The sequence below is a fragment of the Arvicola amphibius genome, chromosome 15 (assembly GCF_903992535.2).
Source record: "Arvicola amphibius chromosome 15, mArvAmp1.2, whole genome shotgun sequence".
NCBI classification, from domain to species: domain Eukaryota; kingdom Metazoa; phylum Chordata; class Mammalia; order Rodentia; family Cricetidae; genus Arvicola; species Arvicola amphibius.
The window spans coordinates 35,140,156-35,155,018 of record NC_052061.1 but is presented as its reverse complement, the minus strand read 5'-3'; the positions used below and the strand labels follow the sequence as shown (position 1 = coordinate 35,155,018).

Below are 14,863 nucleotides of genomic sequence, written 5' to 3'. Positions count from 1 at the left end.
AGAGTCACACAGCAAGCGAGTAAGAAACCGCTGAACTTAAGCAGATGTAATCACAGAACTCCACAGTGCAGGAAGAATCTGGCGGCAGAGGAGAAAAGCCACATTCCCCCAACCCAGCCATCAGATGCAGCTAAAAAGTCTGAAGAAGGAAGGAATGAAGGAAAGAAACAAGGGAGGGAGGGAGGGAGGGAGGGAGGGAGGGAGGGAGGACGCAGGCAGGCGAGCTGGCAGAGGGCAGCATGATCTGGTTCCAGTGAGGAGACCTGGTCATCTTGCAGGTTCAGAGTCTGAACACAGATTCTGTGTGTTTAGTTTGAATATATCAGGGTAGGTTAGCCCCTCTCCCCCCACTGTAGCCCAGAGCCTCTAAGTCTCTAGTCCTAGAGGAGAGCAAATCCACTTCAAATCTGCTCAATTATGTAAATGTGTACATATATGTATATGTATACACATATATATTGAATTTTTTATTTTATTCTATTTTTGTTTTGTTTTAAGACAAGGTTTCTCTGTAGCTTTGGTGCCTGTCCTGGAACTAGCTCTTGTAGACCAGACTGACCTTGAACTCACAGAGATCCGCCTGCCTCTGCCTCCTGGGTGCTGGGATTAAAGGTGTGAGCCACCACCACTTGGCTTTATTCTTTTTTTAAAATTTCTTTTGGCTTTTCAAGGCAGGGTTTCTCTGTGTAACAGTCCTGGCTGTCCTGCAATTTACTCTGTAGACCAGATTGGCCTTGAACTCAGAAAGTTCCACCTGCCTCTGCCTTCCAAGTCCTGGAATTAAAGGCGTACGCCCATTTTTTGTTTGTTTGTTTGTTTTGTTTTTTGTTTTTTTGTTTTGTTTTGTTTTGTTTGAGTCAGGAATAAACAGAGCTCGGGCTAATCTCCAATTTACTGAGTGCCAAGGATGACCTTGAACTCCTCTACTCCAAGCTCTGTCTCCCAAGTGCTGGGATTACAGGTAAGCACCATCACATCCATGATTTATTTTATTTTGTTTTGCGTTTTCGATGCTGGGGATTGCACCCAGGGCCTTATACACACCAGGCAAGTGTTCTACCACTAAGCTCATCCCCACCCTTGATTCATTTTTAAAGAAAGCTTTAAGAACTATTTTAAACATTAATTTTTCTGGAAATGTCATGGGTTTTGCAGGCAGACTGTCAGGGTTCAAGACCTGGTGTACCTCCAACATCTGGCTCAGCCTCCTCCCCCACCCCCCACCTCCTCTTCCTCCTGACAGCCCATGCTTCACAAGGCCCGGTCAAGAGTTCAGAACTCCGACGCTATTGTGGCAGTAAGCAATGATGTGCCTGCACCATTTCCATGGACAGAGAAAGTAGTGCCTTTCTCTCACCTGCCAAGAGGGGAGCGGCAATCAGCAAGACCAAGTGGCCGCGTCGCCCGAGAAGCAGCCCAGGGAGCCACTTTCCTACCCGGAAGGAACTGCGGAAAGCACCTGGCTCGGGTCCAGCCTCAGCTGGTCCAGCTGGTCTGCAGCCTATGCCTCATCAGTCACTGGCGCCTGGGACAGCCCCTCCGGGGAAGCTGTTGGAAAGAGTACAGAACATGCCCACCTCGTGCAAGGGGAGGAAAAGAACCTGACGAGAGAGCGCTACCACCTTCTCCCACTGTGGGACCTTGGGGGAGCCCCTAAGCACCTTCTCCGTCCATCATAAAGGATCCCTCCCAAAGCTCCACCCAAGGCCTGAGACGGCCACAGAAAGAATGGAAGGGAGGGTATGCATGCCTATAATTCCACGTCAGTGAGGGGCGCTCCCTGATTGCCCTTAGACCCAGGCAGCAGAGCTCTTGAGGTCAGTTTCGTCATCTGCAGTACCAACAGCCCCACGTCACCTGATGGGCTCCCGAGTCCTGAACCGAGTCTGTCAGAGGCCTTGCTCCCTGCCCGGCACAGCAGCACGGAGAAGCTCCCCTCAGAAGGCACTCCCAGCTAACAGCAGCATTCTAGATAAACCGCATCCCAGCTGGACCTCCGCCACTGCTGCTATGAACGGCACTGTCATCCGGCCTAAGAGCAGAGTCAGAGGAAGCCACCAAATCACCGCCATTAAGATGGCATTATAGCTCAGCAGATGATAAAATGGTACTAGGCAAATTCTGGTTTTGGCATCCTGAGAGCGCGGGGGTGGGGGTGTGTGTGTGGGGGTTCCAAATACATAGTTACCAAAAAGACAAAACGAACTGAACTTAACACAACGGGCAGGACTTTGGCCTTTTCATTTGAGACAGTCTCTTGTAGCCCAGGCTAGCCTCGAACTCACCATATAGCCGAGACCTTGCACTTCTGATCATCATGTCTCCACCTCCAGAGTGCTAGGGTTATAGGCATGCACCTTTGTGTCAGTTTCTGCAGCGTTGAAAATCAGACCCAGGGTTTCATGCATGCTAGGCAAGCATGCCTCCAACTGAACTATACTCTAACCTAGGAGTTCGCATTTAATGGAAGAAGGTGGCTCCTGGTCAAGGTCATTGTTGCCATCAGATCTTGTAACACCAAGCAGGTTGAGCCTAGCTCCCAAGGGAGCCAGCACCTACTAATTGTGTGAAACCAGCCAGGCTAGAAGCGGGCAGTGCTGACTTTTTGGTAAGGGTGGACTGAGGCAGCTGGCTCAGCACCTTGCAGAGTGTAGGGGGCAGGAGCAGCCAGCTTGGGAGAAGTGGACAGGGAGTCTCCAGTCTAGCATCGAAAGCTAAAGCCACAGTGTGTGAGTTCAAGTCCCACACACAGGCTGCTGGCTGCCTCCGGCAGCAACTTAACCTCAGGCCTGGTTCTCAGGTGGTAATAGCCCCTGTCACATGGTTGAAGAGAGGACTTGAGATCCCGCCTGTTTACATTAGCACTGGGCATGGTCCAGTTACAGCTGTCATTCATTGTGCCCGGACTGGGGTCAAGGTTTGTCTTCAACTCCTCCAGACCTGGGTTCCACTGTGCACACACTTGTTACATGTAACTTTGCCTGGACTGATCACATCAGGAAGGTACGAAGTCTCAGGGACACTCTGGCTTTATCCTCACATCCCCTGGGACTTTCCTCTGCTGCTCACCAGCCTCTCCCAACTTGCTTCCACTGACAGGGAACTCAGCAGTCATGAGGCAGCCTGCTCCACATGCCGATAGTTAGTTCTCTGCCCTGCTAACTGCTCCTCATGAAAGCCAGCTTTCTTGCCAGGGACTTTCCAATACGTGGAATTGACCCATTCATAAGCACTAGGAATGCCCTGAGCAGGGCCGAGTCATTCCTCAGGCAAGGCTCTCCCAAACACGTGACTCCCGCCCAGCTCTGAACAGCTGCTGAAGACTGAGCAACTCTTCAGTGCCCAGGTCGGCAACATTGCTTGCTGCAGGAAGCTTGCTTTCTACAGACCTAGACAAATGCTCATGGGTATCGCCCCTCTCAATACCCACAGAACCCTGTGGGAAGTTTTTGTAAAATTGTGGGTTTTAAAAAAAAGCTAAACCAGGCAGTGGTGGCAAACGTCTTTAATCTCAGCACTTGGGAGGCAGAGGAACATGGAGCTCTGTGAGTTTGAGGATAGCCTGGTCTACAAAGCGAGTTCCAGGATAACCTAGGCTGTTACACACAGAAACTCTGTCTCAAAACACACACATGCACACGCACACGCACACACATGCAAATGCACACACAAAACAAACAAACAGAAAGCTAAGATCTGGAAATGCAGCTCGGTCAGTAGAGTGCCTGCCAGCAAGCACACAGCCCTGGGGCCAGCCCTCAGCACTGTGTCACCTGGACACGGCGGCCCAGATGACCCCAGCACTTGGCGGGCAGAGGCAGGAAGGTCAGCACTCAAGGCCAGCACCAGCTTCGCCCTTGAATTGGTTTCAGCACACAGGTCAGGGGCATTAGAGCGTTCATGTTGCTGTACAACCTCGTCCCCACCCTTCTCCAGAACATTCTTAGCTTGCAAAACTGAAACTGTCTCCACACTCCGATCCTCTCAGTTCCTGACATTCTACCTTCTGATGGAATTAGGATCATACAGTTTTTCAGTTTTTATCATTTGTATTTGGCTTATTTCATTTAGTTTCACTTAGTGGGATGTCCTCGAGGCTAATTCATGTTGGAGCATGTGACTGCATTTTCTTTCTTTCTTTTTTTTTTTTTTTTTTTTTGGGTTTTCGAGACAGGGTTTCTCTGCAGCCTTAGAGCCTGTCCTGGAACTCTTTTTTTTTTTTTTTTTTTTTTTTTTTATTTATTAGGTATACAACATTCCTTCCATGTACATCTGCACACCAGAAGGGGGCACCAGATCTCATTACAGATGGCTGTGAGCCACCATGTGGTTGCTGGGAATTGAACTCAGGACCTCTGGAAGAGCAGCAGTCAGTGCTCTTAACTGCTGAGCCATCTCGCCAGCCCCTGGAACTCTTGTAGACCAGGCTGGCCTCGAACTCACAGAGATCCGCTTGCCTCTGCCTCCCGAGTGCTGGGATTAAAGGTGTGCGCCACCACCGCCGGGCTGCATTTTCTTTTTTCTTTCTTCCTTTCTTTTTTCTTTTTCCTTTCCTTTTCTTTTTCTTTTTTCTTTTTTTGTAGTTTTTGAGACAGGGTTTCTCTGAGTATCTCTGGCTGTTCTGAAACTCACTCTGTAGACCAGGCTGGCCTCGAAGTCACAGAGATCCGCCTGCCTCTGCCTCCCAAGTGCTGGGAGTAAAGGCGTGTGCCACCACTGCCCGGCTCATTTTCTTCCTTTTTAAACCTGACTAGTATTCTCTGTACAGATAATGTCCCATTTGACTATGGATGGTAGCTTGCTTCCTACCCCTTGACGAACAGGAAAGTGAACATGCTATGAACATGGCTATATAAATACCTCTTGGAGACTCCACTTCTAATTTTCTTCAGCACATATCCAGATGTGGAATTACCGGTTATGGTAATTCTTTCTTTGTTTGAGGAGCGGCTAATGTTCCCTTGTACTACCAACAGTGCCTGAGCTTCCAATCTCTCCATATTGTTCTCTGTCCCCTCCCACCCCTGGAAGCCATCTTAATAGCCATAAGGCAGTCTGGGAATATACCATTTTCATCCCATTGCATGGCTCCATGTTACAGGCACTGCAGACAGCAGGTGAGAAAACTAGGATTCAAGCCCAAGGCTGTCTGCCGCTGTCCAGATTGCTACCCCATCCTTACTGCACAGCTGGTCAGAGTCCACTGGAGGCTACACCAAGGTGCAAACTCCATCCATGGCCTGCCAGACTAGGGAGGCGCTGACGGCATCAACGGAGACTGTTCCCAGGAACTGCGAGACTAACTCTAGGCCTCACAAATCCCTCAAGGCAATCCTGAGGCCGACACTTGAGCCCAGGCCTGCATATTGGGCAGGTGGGAGCTGGGCTGAAGGGCTGGTTTAGCCACCCGATGGGCCAGCAGCTGCCAGGTGAATCCTGGATTATCATTCGGTCAGAGAATCTGACTGTCGTGCATGAGCAATGGGGCAGCCCAAGGCCAACCAGGTGTATCTATGCCCTTCCACATCCCTGCCTTCGTGCATGATCATGGGTAGTTGGAGCCATCTGGGCCTGCCTCGTTTCTTCATCTGTGAAGTGGGAGAGACTTACTGGAGCTTCGCAAGTAGCCACGAGCTTTGACTGAGCACAGCCACCAAACACGGCTTACCACAGCTACCTTCTCCCACGCCGCCCTTGCCTACCCTACACAACTAACTTGTGTATTTTATGTCCGGCCCTTACCACTCTGGCCCTCCCCACTGGAGACTGACAGAGGAGCGAGGTTAAGGGATCAGTCTTCTGAGTGACTCCTTTGAGGACAGACAGACACACCTGGTGTCCAAGTTCCAGTCAGCTTCATAGAGATACAATTAATAATTATTTCAAGGAAGTAAAGGCAGAATCACAGGCATGTGCCACTGTGCTGTGTGGAACATAGAGGGTTGGCGTGCTCTAAATTCGTCCTTCTGGAAGGAAGACAGAGCCCTGCACTTACAGGCGTCTGCATACCACACTGTCAGGAGGGGAAGAAACACACAGTAAAGGAGAGGTGTGAACAGTGACCCTGGGCGTTTACACAGGCCACAGGCACACTCACTGCTCCAAGTGTGGCTGCCTAATCAAAGCATTGGTAATCATCCCTTAAGGGTCTGGGAGAAACAGCCAGCCTGTTGGGCTCCATATCAGGCCTCCACCGCGAGAACCCACATTTTAATTCCCTGGTAACAATTCCTGTGCAGTTAGAGTGTGAGAGGTGAGGACGTAGAGCCCGGTCAGGAAAGCTGCACAGGCCTGGAATCATAGGACTCAGGAGCCTAAGGCAGAAGGAAGGTGAATTCACAGGCCAGCCTAGAAATACTTTGTATTTCTGAAATTAGCATTTTAAAATGATTACATTTATTTAGTGTATGCTCAGATGTGTTGACTTGTATGTGCATGTGTGTGTGTATGTGCAAGAGAGGCACAGAGAGGGACACACACACACATGGGGGGCAACTTTCAGGAGTCTGCTTTCTCCTCCTACCATGTGGTTCCTGGGCACTGAACTCAGACCATCTGGCCTGGAGGCAAGCACCTTTGCCCTCTGAGCCATCTTGCCAGCCCTGGATTGGTATTTCTTATAATCACGTATAATAAAAAGCAGTAAAGCTGATAAGAGGCTTAAGGACTGGTAAGATTGAAAACTAACTCCTACAGGAAAAACAGAAAAAAATGTTCAGTGACTTTGGACTTGGTGATTGTTTCTCAGACAGGATACCAAAAATTGTAGGCAGCAGGGCTGGAGAGATGGCTCAGTGGTTAAGAGCACTGGTTGTTCTTCCAGAGGACCTGGGTTTGTTTCCCAGCAACCACATGGTGGCTCACAACTGTCTATAAATCTAGTCCCAGAGTTTTGGCCTCCGTGGGCATTGCAGGCATGTGGTGCATAGTCTTGCATACAGGTAAAACACCACCTTACACATAAAAAAATGCAGGTAGCCAAAGCAGAAACAGCCAACTGAAACTACATCAAAATTTAAAGTTTGTGCATCAACTGACATGGGATTAACTTTTATCAACCAAGAGACATGGATAAAAAAACAAGAGTAATTTTAATTAAAGAATGAAGCGGATGGTTGTGGCACACGCCTTTAATCCCAGCACTCAAAGAGGCAGAGGCAGAGGCAGAGGCAGGTGGATCTCTGAGTCTGAGACCAGCCTGGTCTAAAGAGTGAGTTTCAGGATAGTCGAGGCTACACAGAGAAACCCTGTCTCAGAAAAAAAAAACAAATAAACAAACAAAAAAATGAATAAAGATGTGGTGTGTGGGGCGTGTGTGTGTAAAGGTTTGTGTATGTGGGACTCAACCAACAGTGAAAGGCAGTGTGCAGAGGGAAGAAGCTGTGGGTGAACCTAGATGACAAGGGGTTAACACCTGGAATCTATAAAGAATTCCTCCCAATGACAACTTAAACAACTTAATTAGAAGATGGCAAAGGGCTTGGATAGTTTGCTAACAATCATACACAAACAGGCAACATGCATATGAAAAGGTCATTAGTCATTACGGAGACATAAATAAAAGCCTTTCTGAGACACCAACACATGCATTAGGGTGGCTGCTATCAACAATGACTGCCAGAACATAAACTTTGATAAGGATGTGGAGACATGGGACCCTTGAGCAGTGTGTGGTGGGGCCTCAAGAAAAAAACGAATAGATAAGCAAAAAATGTACATGTATACACACACACACACACACACAATGGACTATCGTTCAGCTTGGAGAAGTAAGAGAACCACGCCACACTGTCCAGCTGGAGAAACCTTGAGGTGTGAAATGCACCGTTCACAAGAGACTGCAACTTCAGTTAGAGGAGTGGTCAAAAGCGGAGGGAGAAAGTAGAAAGATTGTCCCTAGGAGCTGGGGAGAGGGGCTGGGGAGTGGCTAAGTGGGTAGAGTTTCTGTCTGGCAAGATCAAGATCAGTTGCGTAACAGTGTGCGTACGCTCAGCACCACTACAGAACTGTAAATGGAGAAATGAGCCGGCGAGAAACTGTCTGCAAAAGAGACACCAAGGACGCAGGGAAATCAAAAGACAAGGGAGCGGGGACATGCTGGCTGTTGACGTGCTGGAAGGAAGGGTTGCTGGAGAGGATATGTGAGCGGCCAGGCCAGACATGAGCTGGGTCCTGCTTGTGTGATCTTGTATGGCCGTGTGCTGGGAAATCTGCAGGGTCGGTACCCCCAGCAAGCTTTAAAGTGGGGGCTGATCTTCCTCTGTGGCTGCCAGGAAGTGCTCATCTGTCTGACTTTTCAGGCTCATCACCAGGACTTTCCTAATTAAAGCCATGCCCTGTCCCAACCTAGGCACATCCCCCATCCTGGAGAGGGCCCCAGGGGCAGCCTGGCTGGTTCCCCTTCTAGGCCACCATGCATCTAGAGCATGGAAATCTCTGGGAAGCTGAAGAGGCAGGTTCCCAGGCCAAGTACAGCTCAGGTCCCAAGAGATGTCCCATAGTTGAGGGACATGGCTCTCACACACAGAACACAGAACTCCCTTGGGGTTGTTCCAGGCCTGGGGACCAGAGTTCTCAGATTTCCAGATTCAGAGAATAGACTGCACTTTCAGACATGATGTCTCTTTCTCCCAGAGCCAAGTCAGGGAGCCCCAGGACAGTGCAGTCTCAGGGGCAGGGGTTTAGAGTAGAGATGGTTGCAGCCATGGCTTCCAGAGACCTCCTAAAGACTTTCAGAACTGCTGTAAGAAACTGTCCCAAGTTGTCATGTGCTCTGGTGGAGGGGCTAGAACCAGATCTCCAGAGTACCAGTACCCAAGTCTTAGGGCATGCCTCCTTGTGTCAGGCCTTTCCTTAGTCTCCCACCCTCCACAGCTCTTTATTTTGGGTGTCATCAAAGCTGAGGTATGGGAGAAGGCTGGTTGCAGTCCAGGTTCCCAATACCATCCCACGCCTGGAAGCTCTCAGCACAGGATCTTAGGGAGGTCAAGTTGCAAGTCTCACTTCACCAGCGTTCTTCACTGTGGCTCCCTCCTCATGTCTTCCCCTGCCCAGCCTGGAAGCCCACCAGAACCCGTCATGCTAGCCCAAACTCACTCAGTGTTAGCCCTCCCTGTCTTCTGTCTCTTCTCCTAGTCTCTGCTCATCCGCCGCTATGCATTCTTCAGCACAGAGCTTTCCCCAAGACCCTGAGGACCGGATTGCCATCCCTACTTTCTACATACATGCTCCATGCCTATTTCAAAAGCGGAAGAGCCCCTACTTACCTTGGGTTCCCAATGCTATGCCCACCTACCCTCACAAGTTTGTTGACTGAGAAGATGAATGCGTTTCTCTACCTGTCTCTGTTGCTTATTCTGGTGCCTTCCCCAAAGCTTTGATGATAACAGTCTAACTAGCAGATGTTTACTTGTGTTGGCTCATGCCAACCGTGCACAGGTGTTCACATTTGCATGTCACAGATAAGGCAGCTGGGAGCGATGGCCCATGCCCTCCCAGATGTAGCAAGTGGTGCAAACTGCAGGGGGATCCATCCAACCTAACTGGTTGCAGAGCCAAGGCTCACTATGCTGCACCACATGTATACCCTGCGATACAGCACAGCAGCTACAGTGTGGGGACCCCAAGAGGCACCTACGGACTTCCTGGGATTTCCCACTTCTCTGAGATCACTTAGGCCTACGCTGTGGAAGATGGCTGAGATGGTGTGGTGTTTTGAATGGGATGTCTGTCCACCATAAGTCTTGGGCATTTGAATACTTGATCCTCAGTTGGTGGGAATATTAGGAAAGAGTAGGAGGTGTGAGCTAAGTGGAGGAAGTATGTCACTAGGGGTGGGATCTAAAGTTTCTAGTTAAGTGAGTTCTCTGCCTCCTGCCCGTGGATCTAGATGTGAGCTCCCAGCTGCTGCTCAACTCGCCTGCCACCATTCCTTTGTTCTGCCATTATAGATTCTCATATCCCAGAACCATAAGGCCAGTTAAATCCTCTGGTCATGGTATTTCACCATAGCAACCGAAAAGTAACTAATACAGAAGTGAAGGATGAATTCCTGATCTGAATGGGAGGGAGGCCAGAGCCAGGGGTTATTCAAAGGAGGTTTGAGACCTGACAACCAATTTTCTGGCCTCAGGATGGACAAGAGGTCAATAAAAAAAAAAAAAAAAAAAAAAAAAAAGTTCTCTATCAGCCACCAAGCCTTTACTCAGTTCAGAGGCTGGAAAGAACGTGCCCTTCCCAGACCTTCTCATCCTGCTCAGCTTGGTAATGGCCCAGGGACAGTCCCAGGCTGGAAGAGCCCTTTGGATGCTTTGGGAGCATGAGGTATGCCAGACACACTGTGCATACCACCTCTCTCCCAAAACCCCCAAGAAACTTTCTAATCTCTATTGTACATTCAAATCAAGGAACAACAGACATTATTAGGTAAGAATTCAAGATCAGTAAGCTATGTGCACACAAACCAAGCTATTAAGCACTGTGCAACATTACTCCCAATTCTTTCCTGAAAAATCCCCTGAGAGGGAAAGTCCCCACTCACCCCACCACAGCATCAAGGGTCCAGGAATGAGTAATTATGCCCTGTGACTCCTGTGAGGGAGCTAACCCATGTGCGATGTGAGTAGCATCACAAAAATGTCCTTGCCCTTTGCCCCAAGTATTCATTCGTGTTCATTCTGGGTGGAGAATACACTCTGGGGAGAAGGAAAAAGAACAGTGATTCTAAAAAGGCCAGAATATTCCACAGTCCTCCCTGAAAGTCAAGTTCCAGAACCACTGAGAAACAACTGAGCTTCACAGGGAGCAAACACACTGTGAATTAGGTTTGTGAATGTGGCAAATACCCCTAGATCTTTAAATTAGTGGTCACGCCAGGCATAGAGGCAGATGCACGCAAAGTCTGAAGCTAGCCTGGTCTACAGAGTTGAGTTCTAGGGCAGCCAGGGTTACACCGTGAGACCCTGTCTAAAGTTTTAAAAAGGGAAAAATGTAAAAATAGAACTTTATTGTCGTTTCAGAAACACTGGCTCCCCTCTGCCACTCTTCCGTGTGTGTCGCAATGTCAAGGGCAGAGAACCACTCTGTGTCATTCCTTAGTCACTGCCCACCTCTTTTTGAGACAGGGTCTCCCACTAACCCGGAACTAGCAAAGCAGGTTAGACTGCCCAGCCAGTAAGCCCCAAGGATCCACCTGTCCCCACCTCCCCAGCATGGGATTGCGAATATGCCACCATGCCCAGTGTTTCTTCACACAGGTTCTAGGGAAGGTACCCAGTGCCTTGCAAGCATTTTACAGACTGAGTTCTTTCTTAAGCACCATGTTTCCCTTTCTTTTAAAGATTTTTTTAAAATTTTATCTTGAGGCTGGTCTTGAACTTGTTAAGTAGCCAATAATGACTACTTCTCCTACCTCCACCTCCCACGTGCTGGAATTACAGGTGTGTGCCGTGCCAGCTAGCCTCAATTAACTTTTGACTAGGAGGTTCATACAAGCAATCATTCATGCACATAGCACATTAAGATGTACAGACAGACCTAAGGCAATCTGCCATTCTCTGGAAGCCAAAACCAATTCAGAATGTGGGTTTGCTCACTGACAAAACTCACACGGCCACACAGGGAAGTTAATTTGAGTTATATGGCTCTGTTTTTCTCCAGCAAGGCTGCTGAAGCAAAGGTTAAAGACTAAAAGCCCGCAGCAGATAGTCTATAGCATTTCCGAGCTTCTCCGTCAGCACCCTCCTGTCAACTCCAGCCCAAGTCTCTCTGACTTGAAGCAGAGTGAAGCGGCAGTTAAACTGGTGAGGGAGAAGCATCCATCAGGGACCGAGGAGGACAGCAGCCATGTGAAACCAAGTCCCGAGGGCCGTTTCCCTGCTCACCTGCCAGAACGTGGGCTTCTCCGGACTGCTGGAAGCTTCAAGCTGCTCAGGGCCTGGAGCAGGTGCCTTGGAACTGTGGCAGTAAATGTCATGTGGGAGAGGCTGTGACGGCCCCTCAGCCTACAATCCAGTCTTCCCGTCAGAGGGTGGGGAGCACAAGCTACAGCAGCTCAGACTTGATTCTAGAACGGGAGCCAGCTGGGTGGGGCGGGGCCATGTGGCCACAGCCTGTCTTGGAGTGTGGAGTAGGAGTGAGCCTCAAACACAGCCAAGGAAAGGGGACAGAGACAGCCCTGAGGGTGAGTATGGGGGGTGTCTTTAGAATCCAATCCTTGTTTCTCTGTATATCGGACTGGTTTTTAGGAACAATTCCAGGCCCTTTCCAGAGTACCCGAATCAGACAAGATTCTCTCATTCTAGCACTGATAGCTGACGGTGGCTGGGAGAGTTTGCTTGGGTCTCAATTGCTGAGCACCCAGTCAACCCCGTCTAGACAGGGAACTGAGCTCAGGGTGGTGTATCTACCCAAGACTCCACAGCTGGTTACTGAAGTCTAATCACAAAGCCTGAGACAGCCCTCATGGAAACCTTGGGAGTCTCAGCCACACCTGTAGACCCAATCACTTTTACTTACCTGAGTGGCTGGCTCTATGCGGCAGGGACAGCACCACTTTCTTTGCTAAGTTTTTAGAGCCAACTTTCTCTTTTTTAAAGTAAGGTCTCAATGTAGCCCAGGTTAGCTTCAAACTTGCTATGTAGCTCAAGCTGGCCTAGAGCTTTGCTTTGGAGTGCTGTGGATTCTAGGTGTGTGCTACGGCACTGCCCTAATCTTATGATTGTATTTGCAATAGTTAGGGGTAGCTACCCCTATTCCCCAAAGAATCCTTCAGCCCTTCCACCACCAGACATCACAATGGTGGTGGTGGTGGAGTGTTGAAGGCATCAAGTTATCAAACAAGGGAGGGAGGGAGCTGTGCTTTCCTCAGTAACGGCCACTCAATTAACATCTGACTCCAAGCTTAGGTTGGGAATCCTGGACTGGACACAAGGGCTTGCCCTATTCTAAATGCTAATGAGTGTTGTTCAAGAAATGCTTTCTTAATTAGATTGAGAAAACTGGATTCCCTGAACTTGCAGCAAGACAATATGCCCACACTGGAATTTACCCAGCTAATTCCCCACCCCCACACCCCCTCACAGCAGCTACTGTGAACCACACTGCGCAGGTCCTGTACAGAAGTTCTGCCAAGGCGTTGTCAGACAGAAGAGGACACAGCCACAAGACAGCACTGTTATGCTCTTTGATCTCTTGACCTGGTGTGGTGTCCTATTTCTAGGCTGGTAGTTTAGGATGGAGGCGGTAGCAGGTCTAACAGAGCCAGGACCACCCTCAGGACAGTCAGCGCTCCTGTTAACAGCCACATTCAAGTTAGCGGATTCCACTGTCCAATGCTTTTTTAAGGATTTCTTTGCCACATGGCCTCTCGCAGACGTTTTTTCAAGGCTTCGTGGGTAAAGTTGTCTTCCCCAGTTACAGCACCTGCTACTTAAGGGCAAGAGTCCCTTGTGTCTGACAGCACCAGTTCAAGGCCTAGAGCAGATCTAGTACTTGTCTTTATCCCCATGTCCTGATTACATATTACTATGGACTTTCAAAAGGAGCCTATGAAATTCTTCCCAAACCTTATCAAAAGCAACTCTTGAGCTGGCAAGACGGTTCAGCCAGTAAAGCACCTGTTGCCAAGCCTGACAATCTAAGTTTGACCTGAAGGTTCCACGTGGTAGACAGATTACTTTTACCAGTCGTTCCCTGAATGCACACACCTACACATACCATGCACTTGCCAGTATGTGCCATAAAATAGTAAAACGTAAAAACAGAAACCAACAAAACCTCTAATTTCAACATTTTTGCTCATAGAAGGGGTCTGCTGGGTGAGTCTGTGTGTTTTGCAAATGAGATCCAGACAGGGGCCAGAAAGAGGCAGGCTCTCTGGATTCTGACTGTCTGGGTGGAGTTGCCCTTCAGCAACCTCAAAGTGAACCTCTTTCCTGAAACTGTAACTTCCAACTTCAAACTAGTACTTGCTGTTTTGCTTTGAACAAGTGCCAATCATAGCTAGTGAGGTCTAGGTGACTTGCACCAAACTCAAATAGTCAAAAGCAAGGTTCTTGAGTGGATACCAGCAGTCTATGTAGACAAGTCCTGGGTCTGAATGACAGGTTTCTTACTGGCTGCCTACCCTGCCTCAATTTTTAGATGCAGGATTTCCTGATTTTTCCTAAAAGTTCCCAAGCTGTGCCTTTTTGACCTGAGGAAATTAGACTTGGCCCTTAAGTTCTGAGACTCAACGTCCCATGCTTCCTCACTCTGCTCCATCCTCAGTGGGAGGCTGTCAGGACACCGACACTCTCCTCCAACCTGGTGGTAGAACAGACCCAGGATAGAACTGGTGCTCATTACTCTCAGTGGCCAACATTTCCAATGCAGGCTTTTCAAGCGTTCCAAGAAACAGCTCTGGCTTGTGCTGGTTCAAACTGACAACCAGCTAATACTGTTGCTTCAGTTCACTAGAACTCAGGTCCCCAGAAAACCAACAGCCAAGCTTAAGTGCTCAGAGTCTCTGCCATGTGCCCATTCTAGCTATCTGCTCTCCAAAAGTATTTTGTGGATAAGCTTTCAAGAGATTAAAGCATGAATAAACTTAAAACGTACACATGTACAGTATTTCATATGTAAATGAACAAGTGGATGACTCATGCAAACATGGCATTTCTACTTTGAATAGAAAAACAGAATTAAGGAATTAACAGATACTGAAAGCTGGGTAGATGAAAAAATACCTCAGCATTTCCGGCTCTCAAAAAAGGCTGAGTTGAGAGCACCCAGCATCCTGGACACCCGCCCTCTCCCTGTGAGGCAGCAAGCCTGGAGTACATTCCCAGCCCTAGCAGCTGTCCTGCAAGCAATACATCTACAC

At 48.8% G+C, this 14,863-nt stretch overlaps 1 protein-coding gene across 2 annotated transcripts in view; it reads right to left on the bottom strand.

The window, feature by feature from the left end:
- The window catches only part of Il34 (interleukin 34), a 58,284-nt gene extending 46,271 nt beyond the window's left edge, over positions 1–12,013 (bottom strand). For both annotated transcript variants that reach the window (XM_038312878.1, XM_038312879.1), the window contains exon 1: positions 11,883–12,013. The gene's annotated coding sequence lies outside the window, so the exon portion shown is untranslated. The remainder of the gene's footprint in view (positions 1–11,882) is intronic.
- Between the last annotated feature and the right edge of the window lie 2,850 nt (positions 12,014–14,863).